The sequence below is a fragment of the Lonchura striata genome, chromosome 7 (genome assembly GCF_046129695.1).
Source record: "Lonchura striata isolate bLonStr1 chromosome 7, bLonStr1.mat, whole genome shotgun sequence".
Lineage (NCBI taxonomy): Eukaryota > Metazoa > Chordata > Aves > Passeriformes > Estrildidae > Lonchura > Lonchura striata.
The window spans coordinates 34,259,910-34,265,909 of NC_134609.1; the positions used below are offsets into that span (position 1 = coordinate 34,259,910).

Here is a 6,000-nt window from a genome sequence, read left to right on the forward strand (position 1 = left end):
TGTGTGCTCCTGCAGGATGTCCAGGGATTCCTGGGCACAGTGAATGGTTCGGTGCTGGCTCGTGGCTCTTCAGGACATGCTGTTGCATCCTCACTCTTTTTGTGGCGCTCAGAGATCTTGGCACATGCTGCAAATAACTTCCTTTGTTTTTGCACAGCAGCTTTTACCACCTGCAGAAGCTGCAACGTGCCCGAGAGCTGGTGCAGAAACAAGTCGTGAGCTGGTGGAGCCTTCCTTGCCAGAGTGGGCAGGCACAGAGTGAATACCCAGGGGGAAGAGGAGGCAGGATGAATGTGTGACACACCTCTGTCTCCAAACACAGCCCTGCTGCTGAAGGAGCTCCTGGATGGCATCCCAACACACAGCAGGGGTGATGGAATAGCTGATCTTTAATGTCCCTTCCAGTCCAAACCCGCCTGGGATGCTAGATGTCTCTAATTGTTGGATTAAGCTTTTTTCCTGACTCAGAGATGGGGTAACTGAGAGGTGTTTTTAAAACTTTCATTCTATTTTTGGTCTCAAGTGAAGGGTGGGACAATACAGATGATACAATTCACGATGTTATAATTAGAAGCCAACTATTTCTTCTATCAAACTTTAAGAATTCTCTACAAATTCATTTCCCACATCTAATCATCCCCCTGTGCACATAGCCAAGGTGGTATTTCATCTTTTCCCTTCCTAAGTGAAGGGATGGATACAGGGCGGGCACACCAGGGAATGTCCCTAATTCCTGAGGCAGGGGAAAACGGCTCAGGGGGATGAAAGTTGATTCCAGCTCAAGGGCTGATCTGAAGGGGCAGAATAATTGCCCCTCTCAGCACAGCCCCTGGTCCAGGAAAGTGCCTGTGTGGGGTGGGGATCCAGCTGGGATCCATCCCCTTTTCCAGCTGGGAAAGGGAAGAGGTGGCTGGGTGTGAGCAGGGTGCAAACACTGCTGAGCAGAGCCTGAGCTCCTCCCGGCTCTGGGAAGGGACCGTGGCTCTGCTCAGCAGCTCAAACCTCACACACATCCCTCCCCAAAGGGGAGGGAAATATTTAATTGCCATATTCATTTGTGGAGGGAAATAATTACTTCATTCATGACACAAAGTCAATTTTTGTCCTGAACCAGAGGGAGCCCTGTACTGACAGAGGGAATTTGAAGGAGAGCAAAAAATCAGCCTGGCATTTGTATCCCCAATTAAAGGCGAGAAGGAGCCTGTGGTGAGGCTGTGGGGGCTTTTCTTTTTCCCTCTCCCTCTGTTTTTTTGCACATCAAATTAGATAACAGCCAAAATGTTCTGGCCTCTCCAGCTCATGCTGGGGGGAGAGGAAAAGTCTCCTTTAACTTTGTTAGCTGTACTGAAATCGAAAGATGACTGAGGCAGGAGCTCCTTCCCTCCCTCATTTCATGGTAGCTGGGTGAGGAGTGATGGCCAAACAGGGCAACCTGTAGGTCCTTTAGTGGGGCCAGGAGAGGCACAGGCAAGTGCTTCACACAGCTGAAAGTGTTTATAGGGATTGAAAGGGAAGGGATTTGAAAAAAAAGCACCTGGAGCTGGCGTGCTGTAGGAGATGGTGTCGCTTTGGGCCCAGGAATGTGGCTATGGGGTGGGAAATGGAGTCCTGGGTGAGGGGACAGGGCAGCTGGCATCCTGCAGTGGGAGCAGGGGGAAATTAGGAACTGGAGCCTTTGGAATGGCTGCTGAACTCTGGGATGGCTCCAGATCCTTCAGAACTGAGTGCCCAGCTTCTCGCTGCGGAAGGCATCCCATGCTCCGTGTGGATTGTCCCCCAGAGTCACTCCTGTGTCCCCTGCTCCCGAGGGAAGCTGGGGCACTGCTGGCTCCCCTGGGGCAGAGGGAAGGGGATGTCTGCACGGGCTAGCTGATAGCTACTGGATTATGTGAGAAAAGAGGCAACTGGAGGTGTTTTTTTGTTCAAATAGATGTGTTTTTCCCCATCTGCACCACCGTGGTTGAAGGGGTGATCTGTGATAGAAAATTGTCGAAACGTTGATGAATATTTCAGAAGGAGCCACATACATTGTACAGGGCTTTTCTTAAATCTTTAACCAAATCTTAAATCTCTGAGATGGGTGTTAGGGGTTTGCTCAGCAGCAGTGGGAGTGGAGCGCCCAAGGGGGTCTGGGCTGTGATATCTTTGTATGAGGCTCAGCACTTCCCTTGGGATGGGGCTGTCCAGCTCAGCCAGCACCACAGGGAATGTCATGGAATGCTGTAATGGGTTTGGAATCCTGTAATGGGTTTGGAATCCTGTAATGGCCCAGAAGGGCCCTCACAGACCATCGACTTCCAACCCAAATATCCTTAAGGCCCTCCATATGGCGAGCTTTTCCTGCCTCCAAAATCAAGTGCGGAATGTAAAGATCTGGCTCCATCTTCCTCCCTGCATCCCTCAGAGCATTCCCAGCCTGTGTTTCTCCTGGGCACTGGCTAAATGCCCTTCCTGAGCCTCACATGCTTGAGCACAGCCCTCTCAGAAGGAAGCAGAACAGGTTTGCAAAGCTGTTTTTTCTCCTCCACGTTGGCTGTTGAGCATCAGCCCCTAGCTCCAGCAGGGAGGTTGTTCATCCTTGTTGGAGGGATCTGAACTGGAGCTCTGGGGCCAGGCTGGGAGCATCCAGCCCAATCCATGAGCATTTGCACCACGGGGGAAGCAGGAGCAGCTCACAGCCTGGTGAGTGGAAAAGTCCTGCTGGCTCGTAGCTATTTTGAGGTAAGGCATTAATTGAGGACCAGGGGAAAACAATAAAACCGTCCCCGAAATAGAAGCTGTCAAAATGTCGTTGCTAGGAGTGAAGCCGAGCCCAATTTATGGTATTTTCTTCCTGTTGCAGAGCTTCAAAGCAGCTGTAAGGGGGCCTGAGTTTGGGGGTTTCTTTGCTCCCACCAAACCCAAACTTGCCAAAGATGTCCCCAGCACCCGGAGCCAGGCACACGGCAGGGCTGGTGCTTCTCCCTGACATTTAGAAGGTGCCTTCGGGGCCCTTTGCATTTGCTGCTCCAAAGATTTCCTTGTTTATTTTGGAAATTAGCAGCCTTCGAGCTTTTTTATTGAGAAAGCCTCTAAGAAAAAGGGGATTTTTTCACATGGAGGGAGGGTTGCCTGCAGGACGAGGTCTGAAGGGGTTTTGCTTCCAAGGTGAGGAGAGAGGGGAGAGGTTTTGAAGGAGTAGTTTTGATGTTTCATGTACAAAGGCAGTGTTAGTGCAGCGCTGGGTGCGTGGTTCTGGGAGCAGGAGCTCCTGCTGCATCAGTCCTGGGGCTGGGACCTGGGGAGGATCAGCATCCCAACAGGACTGGCTTCTCCCAGCAGCCCCAAGTGGGAGCAGGGTGGTTTGTGCTTCTCCCACCCCACCTTGCCTCTCCAGAAACAGCATTTCACCTGAAGAAGCAGGTTGAACACTAGTGAGGGGAGGAAAAAGCCTGCTCTGCTTCCTGGGCTGGGCATGTGTGGTGGCCCTTGAGGGCTGTTGGTGTCAGAGCCCCTCCTGAAGAATCCTTTTGGGTTGTTCCCATGCCACAACTTCCAAGGACCCCTCAGTAAAAGCATTCTCTTTCCACCAACATTATCTCACAGCACTTGCCATCTTTTTTTCTCCCCCATGCAGAACGCTGCAAATCGAGACACCCGAGGCGCCCATGCAGCGCCAAGACAACTCTGGTATCTCTCTTTTAAAGATATATTTTCCATTTTGCAGTGTTCAAACACCATCTGCTGTTTTGCACGGCGGCGCTTTCACAGGAGGAGAGCATTTTTAGGTGTAAATTGTTCTTTAAAGTACATATTGACAGTGCTGGAGGCTGGAGAGGCTGGGAAAACCCTACAGAACCCTGGGCTGTGATGGCCACTCACTGTGGGGGCACTCCATGGTTCGATGGGATGTTGGGAAGGAATAGTTTTCTGTGAGGGAGGCCCTGGCACAGGGTGCCCAGACGAGCTGTAGCTGCCCCTGGATCCCTGGAAGAGCCCAAGGTTGAGCTGGACAGGACTGGGAGCAGCCTGGGACAGTGGAAGGTTTCCCTGCCATGGCAGGGGTGTTGGAATGACTCTTTAAGGTGCTTTGCAACCCAAACCTTGTAGGATGCTATGAATCAAGGCCAGCATCACCCCAAAAAGACCCCTTGGGTTTATAATAATTAACTGACAACGCTGCCTGTGATGTGTAACTTTTAGGGGACCAGGGTTACTCAGAGGAGCACGGCTTTGTTTCAGAGGGATACTCCTGACAAAAAACAGGATAATGACCCCAGCCCTCAGTTAATCCTCTGTCTCTCTTTCAAGGCAAATAAAGCAACAGCGAATAACTGCTGGAGAAACTTAGTCGCTGCTCTGCAGCACTTCAGCCAAAGAGGATTAAAACCACTGCAGCAGCCGGGTGCCTGCCCTGCCATTCCCTGGACCAGTGTCCCTGGGGTGTCATGGCTGCAGCCCTGCACCATCCCGGCATTAGCTGGGTGTCTCAGTGTGGCCTAGCCCCTCACTTATTTTAGGAGCTGTAGTTTATGTCGGGCCAAGTGGCCCAGTTACACCAAGGTCGGGGAGTGGCTGCTGTGAAAGGCCGCGAGCCGGAGCCGGGCGGTGCAGCAGCCTCTGGCCCAGCTCTCCAGGAGGATGCTCCCAAATCCCTGCCTGGCCCAGGCTCAGGCACGCTCCACCAACCACCCCCAGCCAAGTACAGGGAAGCAAACGATGATTTTCATATGGGATCTTTATGTTTTCTCCCATTTTTTCTATTTCATCTTCTCTTTTTTATTTTTTTTCCCTGCTGTTCCAGGTTCTCACTGGCAACAACAGCCGTTGTGTTTTGACGAGTTAATAAACATCTCCCCCAGGAGCCAGGGAGCTCCAGCATGCTCTGCTTCACCCGTGCTTTCCGTCTGGACTAACAGAGCTGCCGAGCAAGAGGTGTTTTCCTAACCTGAGATCTCGGTGGCTCACGTTTCCCACCTCTCCCTAGAGCTGCTGCGCTTCCCTGCTGCTACCGTGATGTTTCTGTTATCTCCTGGAGGGCAGCCGTGGTTGCAGCCCCCTCTCCTTTCTGCCACCCCCATCCCAGTTATCACTTGGATCCTGCACCTGGGGCATTTATCAGCCTCGGGAGCTGAGATACCAGGGCTCATTTTGCTCTGGGACCTGTGTACTCCCATGGCACAGGATTCCCTTCATCACCAAAACCAACACCAATGAGCTGCTGCTGCTGAATGCCAGGGCTCTGCAGTGTGGGAATCCAGGGCTTCCCTCTGGCTGCCCTGGCAGGTCTGGGACCCTGGCAGGGGGTCAGGAACCCCCCTGGACAGAGCCCTGAGAGACACTGGCTGTGATCTCTGTCCATGGAAAAGAGTTTTCAGTCTTACAGGATGAATTACCAGCTCTGAGTGTTTGATGTAAGTAATAATTAGTGTGGTATGAGTGCAAAAGTAGAATTTTAGGATTCTAGATAAGGGGTCCAAAGGGGACAAGATGGAGGAAATTGGGTGTGTCTTGTCCTTTTTCTCCTTCTTCATGCCCTCCATGTCTCACTGTGGTGTTGGCATTTTTCTGTTGGTTTAGGCTGGGGACACACTGTCCAACGTAGGTGACAGATATTGGCACGTTATTGCAAATCCAGCACAGGGAGTTTCTGGTATTTAATGTTTGTCACATCCCACTGAGGGCAGAGCCCCACACGCTGCCCTGCAGGACAGAGCTGGGCAGGGCAGCAGAACATGTGAGAGATAAACAGAATAAACAACCTTGGAACCAGCACAGACCAATTCTGGCTTCTGCTGTGGCAGCAGGGCTGAAAGACAGAGACTTTCTACAATCTCAGAATCATCAATAGCTCAGATTCCGATACTGCAGAGCTGGCACACCTTGCCCTGCTGCTCCCAAGCACCTCTGTCACTGCTCCACCAACACCGAGCCCCACAACCTGTGGGTTTTGCCAGCCTTGCGGACCAAAATCCAAGATTTCTTCATCATTTTCACACCAGCGTGTGGGGAAGGCTTCGG

At 51.9% G+C, this 6,000-nt stretch overlaps 1 long non-coding RNA gene across 1 annotated transcript in view; it reads left to right on the plus strand.

Annotated features, from left to right (window-relative positions):
• LOC144246627 (uncharacterized) overlaps positions 1–5,234 on the plus strand; it is a 28,366-nt gene extending 23,132 nt beyond the window's left edge. The window contains exon 4 of the long non-coding RNA XR_013340290.1: positions 4,784–5,234. This is a non-coding gene — a long non-coding RNA (uncharacterized LOC144246627). The remainder of the gene's footprint in view (positions 1–4,783) is intronic.
• Positions 5,235–6,000: the final 766 nt, after the last annotated feature.